Source organism: Peromyscus maniculatus, chromosome X (assembly GCF_049852395.1).
Source record: "Peromyscus maniculatus bairdii isolate BWxNUB_F1_BW_parent chromosome X, HU_Pman_BW_mat_3.1, whole genome shotgun sequence".
In the NCBI taxonomy this organism is placed as follows: Eukaryota; Metazoa; Chordata; class Mammalia; order Rodentia; family Cricetidae; genus Peromyscus; species Peromyscus maniculatus.
The window spans coordinates 94,390,228-94,403,317 of NC_134875.1; the positions used below are offsets into that span (position 1 = coordinate 94,390,228).

General features: G+C 37.5%; 1 pseudogene; it reads left to right on the forward strand.

The window, feature by feature from the left end:
• Window positions 1-1,938: 1,938 nt before the first annotated feature.
• LOC102917363 (BTB/POZ domain-containing protein KCTD2 pseudogene) overlaps window positions 1,939-13,090 on the forward strand; it is a 65,578-nt pseudogene continuing 54,426 nt past the window's right edge.

Below are 13,090 nucleotides of genomic sequence, written 5' to 3' on the forward strand. Positions count from 1 at the left end.
GGTCTAAAGACTGCCCTCTACAGGTTACAATAAGGTCACTAAGATGAGCTCAGATTCAATGAAATTGGCCTCAATGGGAGTGTGAACAGCAAAAAGTCTGGATGTGCTTTAAAAAACACCTTAGTCGGAAACTATGAAAATGGTTTGTATTCTGTGTCTTCACTCCTGCAACATCTTCCTACATACTAGAAGAAGGAAAACATTTGGGTAATGTCTAGGGATAGAAGGCCAGTTTGACATTCATCCAGCTTGGTCTTCACCTAATGTGTTCTAGAGGAGGCCATATGTTTAAACAGAAATCTTTACAGTTCAGTTCCATTTTTTGATCTTTTATATTCTGCTTTGTTCTTTTAATCTATTTTCAAGGTAGTATGCAGAATGGGTTTTGTTACGACACACTCATATAAGATTTCTTTTTATTCATTTACTTCTCCCTTTGCCCTCCCCATCCTACTGCTCCACCCCTGTGGTTACCTTTTGTTACCCCAATAGCTCTGCTTCCATTTTCATGTCATATGACTGTCTACATCCCACATCTTTTTAAAAATCTATTCTCCTTCTTAGTGTTTCTCTTTTTTCCTTTTTATTCAGTCTGTGGTACTAGCATATGGGATGGTGCTGCCTCTGTTCAAAGTGGATCATCCTGCCTCAGTTAAATAGCTCTTCAAATACACTCATAGCCACTGGTTAATGAATGTATGGCTCTGTTCTATCTGAGGTGTCAGGCATACCGGTTGTTATCTTGAGAGGTATCCCTATGGATAATGATGTAAAAATCACTATATACTATTAGCAAATATTTTTGTCATATGGTGACGTTTTTACTTCATTGACGGTATCCTTTAAAGTATAAACACTTGACTTAAGATGATGTCCAATATATAAGCTTTTGTCATTATGTACTTTGTACCATACATATGAAGCCATTTCCTAGCAAAAAGCTACAAATATAGGATTTGACATTATATTCATAGAGTTTTATCATTTTAGATTTTACCTTAGGTCTATGATCTACTTTAAATTTGGTATCTAGTTAGATCAGTTGTCTAAAGATATATCAGTACTCTAAATAAATTTCATATCTAACACATTAAAACACACCAAAGTAAAAACCCCCTAGGGTCAACCCAAAATTAGACTAACCAATTCTTCCCAAATTATATCATTTATTTATAGGCAAAGAAAAACTAAATACTCAATCTCAATTGAAGAATTTCTATATTAAAGCAACTTAAATAGAGTTACTTGCTAATTAACAAAGGGTTTTTTTGTTGTTGTTATCAAATGACACGTATGGCATGTCATCATTGCAAATGAGTGGCTTAAACTGCAATGTGACAGTAAAAAAGTTATCTATTGAAACAAGTTAAAAACAAAAACGTAGTTGATTCAACAAATTAACAGATTTTTGTGGGAAAATTTGGGGATCAATAAAGTTTTATTACAGTGATTCTGGATAAAAATAAACTATAAATAGAGTGGAATGTGCAAAAAGAAAAATCACAAATGATATTTTAATATCATGTATGCAGAATATACTAAAACATTAAGTGATCTGTGTTAGCATTGTTATTTATCACCTAATTCAATAATATTTTTTTAAAAAAAACTTTTTGCCATTATGTATTTAGTACCATTATTATTTTCTTAATAAAGGAACACCATTTCCAAAGTGTGGACAAACAACTGGATAACTGTGTTCATGTGTGGGTGTTTGTACTACCTAGAAATAAAAACTATTCAGTATCAGCTGGGATCACTTTCTTCTAACAACCCTAATAACTTGATGCCCCATATCAAACTAATAATTAAAAGAATTTAGTGAGTTATCAGTGACTTGAAATAAAAAAAAAAGTTACTCACTGTGTAGCACAAATAAAAAGCTACTTTTTCCTATCCAGTGTTTCTTTTGAAAGTTATCAAAGGATGGAAGGAGAGATGGCTCAGCAGTTAAACGTACTTATTGTAGAGGACCAGGGATCAGTTTTAAGCACCAATGTGGAAGTTCACAACTATCTGAAACTTCTCTTCCAAGGAATTGAATGTCCTCGTCTGAACTTCAGCAGCACTAGGCAAGCATGCAGTGCAGGTACATACATGCAAACAAAACAATAATACACATAAAGTAAATAAATCCTTTAAAAAGTTGTCAAAGGTCATTAGGATATACTATATAGGTAATATCTCCTAAAAACGTAATTATCAACACCAGAATAAAGCAAAAAATTACTTGAAAATCAAAATACACTTAGTATAGCCTTTGTTTCTAAAGAATTCTAAACTGCTGACCTACTCTGGTGTTCAGATGACTGAATACCCTGACTGTCATCATAGAACTGGTCGAAGAACAGTGACTGTGGAAGCAGATTCAAAGATTCACAGCCAAGTCTCAGGTGGAGCTCCAGGAGTCCAATCGATGAGAGGAGGGATTCTATGAGCAAGAGATATTGAGACCATGATTGGAAAAAGTACAGAGACAACTAGCCAAACTAGTGGAAACACATGAACTGTGGACCAATAGCTGAGGAGCCCCTGTGGTATTGGACTAAACCCTCTGGATAAGCAAGACAGTTGTTTAGCTGGAACTGTTTAGGGGACCCCGAGGCAATGGGATCAGGACCTGTCCCTAGTGCATGAGCTCGCTTTTTGGAGCCTAGTGCCTATGGTGGGACACTGTGCAGCCTTGGTTCAGGGAGGAGGGGCTTGGGTCTGCCTCAACTGAATGTACCAGGCTCTGCTGACTCCCTGTGGGGGACCTTGCTTTGGAGGAGATGGGAATGAGGGGTGGGTTAGGAGGTAAGGCTGGGGGGGGAGGAGGGAGGACTGGGGAATCTGTGGTTGATATGTAAAATGAATAGAAAATCTCTTAATAAAAATGGGGTACAGGGGGCTGGAGAGATGGCTCAGTGGTTAAGAGCACAGGCTGCTCTTTCAGAGGTCCTGAGTTCAATTCCCAGCCAACCACAGGGTGGCTCACAACCATCTGTAATGAGATCTGGTGCCCTCTTCTGGAGGGTGGGCATACATGCAGATAGAACATCCATATACATAAATAAATAAATCTTTTTTAAAAAATGGGGTGCATATCTAAACAAACAAACAAACAAAAAGAATTCCAAGCCATGTTTACAAATATGGAGAATATTAACATAATGAATTACATTTTATTCTTTCTCCTTCTTCCCTGCTTACGCAAGTTAACTAGGCACCTCACAGTCTTATGTAGTTTCTTGATCAACAGGAATATCTCATATACCCATTGTTACGTTCTAGACCAGTGGTTTTCAACCTTCCTAATGCTGTATCCTTTAATACAGTTCCTCATGTTGTTGTGACCCACAACCAGAAAATTACTTTGTTGTTACTTCATAACTGTAAGTTTGCCACTGTTATGGATCATAATGTAAACATCTGATATACAGCCACAAACAGATTGTGACCCACAGGATGAGAACCATTGCTCTAGACTATATTTGCTGAGAATATAAGAACAGATATTTGAAAATGGCATAGATGACATATTTGTTGTCAATAAAATCTGCAAAGTTTTAGATGAACCTGAGTTTTGCTCTGTATTGTGCTTTGTCACAGAAATACTAGATAGCATGACCATGTTCTTTAATTTCCAGTGTGGGCATGAAAGAACATTCTAAACAGGTGAGATGTCAGGTCAATAGCATAAACTGGGATAGTGTGGGCAAACTAGATCCCTGCTGCATGCTTGCCCATATCATGTACATTGTACTTCATAGCACTTGCACATTTGGCTTATCTTTTATCTCCCACATTTTATAAATAAATTGCTATATCCAAGGACCTGAAAATAGTAACTAAGATGTCACACTTAATTTGTCCTACTTGCTCAACTGCAAAATCTCCTGTAAAAACATAAAACCTACTCATCCCCAGCCCTTGTTCTCGTTTGCTTTGGAACTTCTGTTATATAGATAACTACCTGGTGATTTACCCAATATATTTGTAAACCAATTTTAATACAGACTCAAGAAAGGGGAAAAAACAGAGACAGGATAAAGTAGGAGGAGAGGCTAAAAGAGAAATTTGGAATAAAGCAGTTTGGAGAATCATCAGCTCCCAATTTTAAAGTAATGGAATATAAGAGAGATTTTATGAAATTATTTTTACTATTTATTTATTTTTATTTTATGTGTCATGAGTGTTTTGGCATCATGTATGCATGTTATAACCCAAAACCTTAAGACAAAATTCCAAGGGTTGTCATACTGCATTTTGGATGTTAGTGTTTGAAATTAACTTAAAGAAAGATTGCCACATTTTCAACTGTTAAAGATTATAGAATCAGCCGGGCGGTGGTGGCACATGCCTTTAATCCCAGCACTTGGGACGCAGAGCCAGGCGGATCTTTGTGAGTTCGAGGCCAGCCTGGTCTACAGAGTGAGATGCAGGAAAGGCTCAAAGCTACACAGAAAAACTCTGTCTCAAAATAATATATAGAATCAAATGTACTCCAGCTACTTTATTTTTCTATAGTATTAGGAAGATATGAATAAAAATAAAAAAGTATTACTAATTCTATCAAAACTAAAAGAAAATGTTCTTAATTCTATCTGGTCATTTTAATTAGTCCATTTTGTAAAGAACAGGAAGAAGATAATTGATGATGTTTCAAGAGAAATGGTCTCTAAACAGGCTTGTGAGAGTTTGTTCACAAAATAGTGGCAATATCCTTTCCTATCTACATGCTCTCTGGCAATAGAATGTTTCTACCCTTTCTAAGGGATCTAGTGTACTCATTTCTGCCTTAAATTCAGGCTGCTCCCATGACCTTCTTAACAATTAGAATGTAATGGAACAGACACAGCAAACTCTAAGAGCTATCCATAAATGATTTTGCAACTTCGATTTTCACACTCTTGCATTGTGAGAAGTTATGCCTAGCCTGCTGCAGAGGAAAGTTTTCTAGTGGTCTTCACTAAATGTATTAATAACCATGGCATGAATACAACTATTTGGGGATACCCAGCCTCGACTGAGCCTCTGGATAATTGGACCACATGAGTAATCTAAGCCATCATATATAAAGTTTTGAAAAATGGTAAGTGAGCCCTAAGAAAACACAGAAGTATGAATAGGAAATCCATGACAATTGGGAAGAGTAGTTCAAATGTACTGTATTCTTATTCTCTATAATGTTAATGAAGAATATTTCTTTCCTCTCAAAAATGAAATAACTTTCTTTGTTCATTTTTCCTTCATATTATTTTTTTCAATAATTCTCTTTTAAAATTACGTATATCATGGATCTTCTTTAGCTCTTCCCTATTCACTTTTAAATATCCTTCATTCTCTCTTATATAAAAAATATTTTTTGGAGCATCATCACCTTCAGTTATTATTATATCTATTTCCTTTATAACAAAATTGTATCAAAGAGTAACCTGCTTCATTTCATTTGTTTCAGTTTACTGAAATCTGACTTCTGGAGCACTGCTGAAACTTGATATACAAACAATGGCATCTTGCTATATCAAAAGCCCACAGAGGGATTGGGTAGAATGCTCATTGGATGAGTGCACACTACTCTTGTAGAGGACACCTAGCTGAGTTCCTGACTCTCATATCAGGTGTCTCACAACCACCTTTAAATTTAGCTCCAGGAGATCTAATACATTTTTCTGGCATTTGGAGGTACCTTCATTCATGTGCATATAACCCCACAAAGACACAAACATACTACATAATTAAAAATAAAGTAAATATTTTATCAGTAAGATATTTTAGTGTTTTCTGACTAAAAACACCTGTGTTTGTTATTACAATTTTGTCTTGCCTTTTTAAAAGTATTTACTTTTGACTTTGCAACACTTGATATTGTTTGTTTTGCTTGAACAGCATTGTCCTGTCTCTGATGGCTTTTGATAACTGTTTTTAATTCATTTCTAAAACTCCAATTTCCTTTCAGCCAATGACCATCAAACTATTTCTTAAAGCAAAATTTAGAATTTGTTCTGTTTTTGTAAGTAAGGTTTTATTAGACTGTTGTTACATCCATTTGTTCAAATACTGCCTTTGGATATTTTATGGTCTATCTGTTGTTGCACACACAGTTTGTTGTCCTTAACATTCTTATATATGTTTTATTTTCATTATATTATTTCTTTGAATGAGCCCACATCTTTCCAACCACACACAATGAAATCCATATCCATGTAGATAATCACTCCTACATACCTTATATCTAACCTAAGCTAAGATATTCTTATCCAGTATTTCTTATCACTTCTCTTTTATTCCTTTTATTGAAATTTGATTTTTTTCTCACATAATATATCCTGATTATGGGTTCTGCTCCTCCCAGCTTGTACCTCCCCTCCCATCCATATCCACCTCATTTCTGTCTCTCCTTGAAAAGCAAATGAGCTTAAAACATTTGAATTGTATAAAAAAAAAACCAAAGAAAAGAGATGCACTTGTTCACACACTCAAGAATTCCATAAATGCATTAACCTGAAATCCATAATACATAAAAAAGGACCTATAGGGTAAACAGAGAGAGGAACAATATATAAATAAAATAAGAAATATATTTATAAAAAGAAGAGCCCTGATTCAAAATTATGAGATAAGAGACCTCCAGAGATGCCATGAATTCATTATCTGTTAGCCATCTACTGCTGGGCATGCAGCTAACAGTTAAGAGTAGGTGGTTTACCCAGTGAGACTCCATTGGAGGCAAATAAATTTTTATTTGCAGATGGTTATCAATTGGAGATTGCTTCTTCTCTATAGCTGGTATGTGTCACAATTCTTCCAGCTCCAGGAACACAACTATGGTGGTATTTTATTTTTACTGAAATGTGATTTTATTTGTATGTTAATAAATAAAGTTGCTTGGGGGTCAGAGCTAATAGCAAGCCATAGCAGAGCTGGGAATTCACAGTGCACGCCTTTAATGCCAGCACTTGGTAGAAGAGCTGGGTAGATCTCTCTATTTTCAAGGATACAGCTAGCATTGGAGACACATGCCTTTAATCTCAATACCATAGAAGACCTGGAGGATTGTATTACAGGCAGTGATGAGGCAGTCATGTGTTTGGGTTTACAACCAATGAGAAGGCAGAACAAAAAGACTATATAAAGACAAACACACAGGAAGTAGGTCACTTTTTGGAGAGGTCTCTTGGCTTAAGAGGCTAGCTGCAGGGTAAGGCTCTTAGCTCTGATCTCTTGGCTTTCTTCTTTGCATTGGTTATGTGTTTCTTATTTAATAAGATGGTTGGTTACATCTACAAATGGCGCCCAACTTGTTGGCAAGAGTTTCCACCTAAAACCTGAGAAAAAGATTCTAAAACAGAGCAAAAAACAGTTCCTAGTTGTTTCTCTCAAGTTAATGGCAGCCTGCATGTTTGAGCTACTATGGCGGGTTACTGCTTGACCTACAGTATGGTGGAAATGAGGCCTCTGCAAGTGGCACATTAAGCTGCATCGTGGATTTAGCCTTTGCTAGTACAAAACAAAAAGAGGATTCTGGGCTATATGCTGCTTTGATAGAAGCATAGACCCACTATTTCTGAGAGTTGATGAATCCCCGAGCTGGCGGAAAACCTACCACCGCCATGTTGGGAAGCTGAAGTGGGTGGAGGCAGCAGCCACAGCACCGTTTCAGGCTTAGAAGGCTGCAGTTTAAAGCAATAGGCTCAAGGTAATATAAAAAATAAGCCACGTAAAGAGGGCTACCACACAGAGAATCTGGATTATGTTCTCTTTGATATTCGTAACTGAAAAAAAATTTGATTGCAAAAGCTGTTGAGTTATGCCAAAATGTATATTTTAAAGGTACCTTGACTTCAAAATTTAGATATAAGGATATGTTGCTTTGTAAAAGAGGCTCAGCTTTTGTTTCCACAGAAAGCCAGAGGCTATGGATTTGTTCCAGATTAAGATACATCAGGTCTGACCAGCCAAGACCCCCTGAAAGGTCTCCGATGACACCATAGCTCATATGACCCAACATCCAGAACCTTTTCAAGGCAACTGGCTCAGACTATACATCCTCATGGACTACTCCATAATCCTAAATTTTTCTTTGTGTCCCCATAAGATACAGCGCCCCCCTCCAGCAGGGAGTAGTAAGAGAAGCTACGCCCAAATTACCTAATATACACACGCTTTGGAGATGTGTAAAAGTTAAAACCTTCCTCGAAAAAAAAAAAAAAACAGAAAGAAAGAAAAGGGAAAGTGCTGTGGGATGGTCTGTATGTCAAATTACTGTGACTGGTCAATAAATAAAACACTGATTGGCCAGTGGATAGGCAGGAAGTATAGGCGGAACTAACAGAGAGGAGAAAAGAAACAACAGGAAGGCAGAAGGAGTCACTGCCAGCCCCACCATGACAAGCACCATGTGAAGATGCCGGTAAGCCATGAGCCACATGGCAAGGTATAAATTTATGGAAATGGATTAATTTAACCTATAATAACAGTTAGCAAGAAGCCTGACACAGCCATACAGTTTGTAAGCAATATAAGTCTCTGTGTTTACTTGGTTGGGTCTGAGCGGCTGTGGGACTGGCGGGTGACAGAGATTTGTCCTGACTGTGGGCAAGGCAGGAAAACTCTAGGTACACACAACTGGTACAGTTCCATGTTACAGGGTCTTTTTTGCTTGCAGGCTTTAATATTCTTTCTTTGTTTGCACATTTAGTGTTTTCTCTTCTGGTCTAGACTATTTGGCATTCTGTATGCTTCTTGTACCCTGGTAGGCATCTCCTTCTATGGGATAGGGAAAATTTCTTCTATGATCTTTTTGAAAATATATTTTTTCTTTGCTTTCTTGACATGTGTTTTCTTTGCCTTCCTCTCTTCCTATTATTCTTATATTTGGTCTCTTCATAGTCTCATAGATTTCCTGGATGATTTATTCCAGGATTTTTTTTTATTTAACATTTTCTTTGGCCAAGGTATCCATTTCTTCTATAAGGTCTTCAGCACCTGAGATTCATTGTATCCTGTTGGTAAGTTTGCCTTCAGGGATCCTGTTAAAGTTCCTAAATTTTTCATTTCTAAATTTTCTAAGTTTCTGTTTTCTTTGTTGATTATATTTCCACTTGCAGGTTTTGAACTATTTTATTCATTTCCTTCTACTGTGTGTGTTTTCAATGATTTCTTTAAGATATTTATTAATTTCCTCTTTAAGGATTTCTATCATATTCATAAAGTCTATTTTAAGATATTTGTCTTGTATTTCACCTATGTTGCAAATCTTAGAGCCTGCTAAGGTAGGGTTCCTGGGCTCTACTGGAGAAATATTATCCTGGATATTATTAATTGTGTTCTACATTGGCTTCTAGGCATCTGGTTTTGCAAAGACTGTACTTCTAGGTGATGATATCCAGTCTTGTCTTTGGTGGGTAAGTGTTTTGATCCGTGGTTTTTGTTGCCCTCTCTGGTTCTTAGGAGAGTATGGTGGCTGGATGTTGCTTTGTAGGAAATTAATCTGAGATCCTGCCAGGTGTGGCCCTTGGTGTTTACAGGTAAAATGTGTTAATAGGTATTGGGAGCTGACATTTGGGAATGGGGATGGGCTAGGAAGGATGAGCTGAGTGGATCTACAGGAGAGAGGAAAGCAGGGTGTTCCACCAGGATATGCTTAGTCCCCTGGGACTGAGAGCAGAAAGTGAAAAGAGGCCACTACACTTAGTCTGCTGCAGAGCTGGGGATGAGAATAGGGGATTTAATCTGTTGGAGAGACAAGAGAGAGGCTGCAACAGGGGGTCTGCTACACAGATGGGGTGAGACTGTGGTATTGGATTTGGAGGAGAGGAGGTAATGGTAAAAATCTGCAGTTAGGCTACCTGCTTGCGTGGCTGGAGTAGCCTGTGGGTTCCCAGGGAATGCCTCCTGGATTTGAGGACTAGGATAGTATGGGGTGAGGAAAGATTGGAGAAGATCTTTGTGTTCCACTGGAGATAGGAATGAGGAGGGGGGCCAATCTTCAGCAGATGGTTACCTAAATAGCCAGGAGAATGAAGGGGGAATTGGATTTGGAGGACAGTAAGGAATGGTGAAGAGCTACACTTAGTCTATCTGCTCAGTATCCAGTCAAATGAAAAGAAATCTCTCAGTGCTAAACAATAAAGAGAATATATATATTCAATTCTATCTTCTAGGAAAGTTTCTAATGATTATATCAAATTATTCATTTCTATCATTTCTATAAGAAATTCGAATTGATTCATTTTGAATCTTTCAGTAGTTCTCTTTTATTCTTCTCTCAAATATTACATTTCCCTCCCTCCACTCTTCTCAGTGTCTCCCGCTTCCCCTCTTGCCTGCCTTGTGATCGGATTAATGGCAAGTGCTACCACTGCCTGACTTCTGTTTATAGCTGACTATGACCTCTGTTCTCCAGGTAAACTTTATTAACATACAAATAAAGTATCACATTTCAGCACAAATAAAATATCACCACAGGTTATTTCAATTTTCTTATATATATTGAGCCTTTTTGTGACCAAGTATGTGGTCAATTTTAGAAAAAAGTTCTAATGATGTGTTGAGAAAAAGGGTATATTCTTTTGTGTTTATAATACCTGTCAGTTTTTGTGTTTATAATATCTGACAGTTTCAGTATTTTTCTGTTTAGTTTTTGTCTGGATGTCCTGTCCATTGAAAAGTGAGATATTGAAGTCTCCCAATATCAGTGTGTGAAGGTCGATGTCATTTAAGCTTTAGTAATGTTCCTTTTACAAATGTGGGTGCCCTTGTGTTGAGGGCATAGATACTCAGAATTGAAACATCTGAGGTAATGTCTATCTTTGATGTTGAGGTGAGTTTCTTGTATACAGCAGAAAGAAGGATCCTGTTTCAGGACCCATTGTGTTAGTCCATGTCCTTTTATTGGGGAATTGAGTCTATTGACATAGAGAGATATTAATGACCAATGATTGTTAATTCCTGTTATTTTGGTGGTAGTGGTAGTGTGTGGGGGGTATGTATGTGTGTTTTTTCTGGGGTGAGGTTATTTATTGCCTAATTTTTATTCCAAGTTACCCTCCTTGAGTTGGAATTTGCATTCTAATACCTTCTATAGGACTGGATTATGGATAGATATTTTTTAAATTTGATTTTTGTCATGAAATATCTTGTTCTCTCCATCTATGTTGGTTAAAAGTTTTGTTGAGTATAGTAGTCTAGGCTGGCATTCTTGATCTCTTAGAGTCACCAGGAAATCTGTCCAGGCTTCTCTGGCTTTTAGAGTCTCTGTTGAGAAGACATATATAATTCTAATAGGTCTACCTTATATGTTATTTGGCCTTTTGCCTTTGAAACTTTTACTATTCTTTCTTTGTTCTGTGTGTTTAGTGTTTTGATTAGTATGTGGAGAGGCTGACTTTCTTTATGATCCAATCTATTTGGTGTTCTGTGTGCTTCTTGGACTTTTATAGGCATCTCCTTCTTTAGGACAATTTTCTTCTCTGATATTTTTAAATATATTTTCTGTGTTTTTTAGCTGGGATTCTTTTCCTTCTTCTATTCCTATTATTTTTATGTTTGGTCTTCTTATAGTCTCCCAGATTTCCTGGATGTTTTGTGCCAGGAATTTTTTAGACTTAACATTTTCTTTGATCAATGAATCTATTTCTTCTATTGTGTATTCAATGCCTGAGATTTTGTCTTCCATCTCTTGCATTCTGTTGGTGATGCTTATGTCTGTAATTGCCGTTTGCTTACCTAGATTTTCCATTTACATAATTCCCTCAATTTTTGTTTCCTTTATTGCTTCTATTTCCATTTTCAGCTCTTGAACACTTTTATCAATTTCCTGTTTTCTATTGGCTTTTTTGGCTTTCTTTAAAGGATATTCTTATTTTCTCCAATCTTTCTTTGTCTTTTCCTAGAATTCTTTAGAAAATGTATTCTGTTTTTCTTTATGGGCATATATAAACTTCATAAAGCTGGTTTTAAGGTCTTTTTTGTGCTTCAGCTCTGTTGGAATACTCAGGGCTTGCTATAGTAGGATCACTGAACTCTAGTGGTGAAATATTGCTCTGGCTGTTGCTAATCATGTTCTTGCTGTGGCATTTAGGCATCTGAGTTTGGGGTAATTATATGTCAAGATGCTGATTTCTGGGTTTGTCTTTGTTGGACAGGTGTTTTGTTCCTTGGTTTCTGTCTCCTCTCTGGTCTTCTGGCTTCATTATTTGTTGTTGAGTAGGGGGATCTCCATCTGATTTGGGCACTGAACCTCTGGTAAGTAGTGTATTCTCTCATCCAGCAGTGTGTCTCCATCAGTGTTGGGTACTGGATTTCTAGCAGTCAGCATGGCCTCTGATCCCGAAGGGAGTCTCTGCCCAATTTGGGGGCTTCAGCTAGGCAGGGAGGAGGGGAGGAGGAAAACTGGTGGTAGGGTGGACCAAGAAAGTAGGGTTTGTGTGTGAGCAGCCTACCTGGACTTCTGGCAGCTGGTATGGCCTTTGGTTGAATAAGGGTGTCTCCACCTAAGTTAGGGGCTGGAACATGGTGAAGAGGATGGAAGTGGGGATTGGAAATACTGTCAGGGATCTCTAAGAGAGTGGAGGGGGTCTGCAGGCGGGTGGCCTTCCTGGAGTTCTGACAATAAGCATGGCCTCTGTTCCATCAAGGAGTCTCTACCCAAGTTGGAGACAGGGGTTCTGGTGGGTGGAGTGGCCTCTGTTCCAGCAGTTAGTCTCTTCCTGAGTTTGCCTACATGTTCTTCTGGCTTATGTGGCCTGCACTTGAGCTGGGGATATCTGCCTGAGTTGATGTCTGAGAGGAGGGTGTAGCCATAACTTTTCTCCAGTCTCATCTGACCCCCTCACAGTCCAGACAACTCTCTCATCCACAGTTCAGCAGCCTCTCAGAGCCAAGTAAACACACAGAGGCTTATATTATTTATAATTGCTTGACCATTAGATCTACATGTTATAGATATATAATAAATATTCTAACTACATGCCATAGAGTAGAAGAATAGAGATTTTGAAACATGGCATATTGTTTTCGTATTGCTATAGCTGCTTAGAATCCTTATAGAAACAAATAATGCAGTTAATATACTGTGGTGATATTTTATTTGTGCTTTGATAAA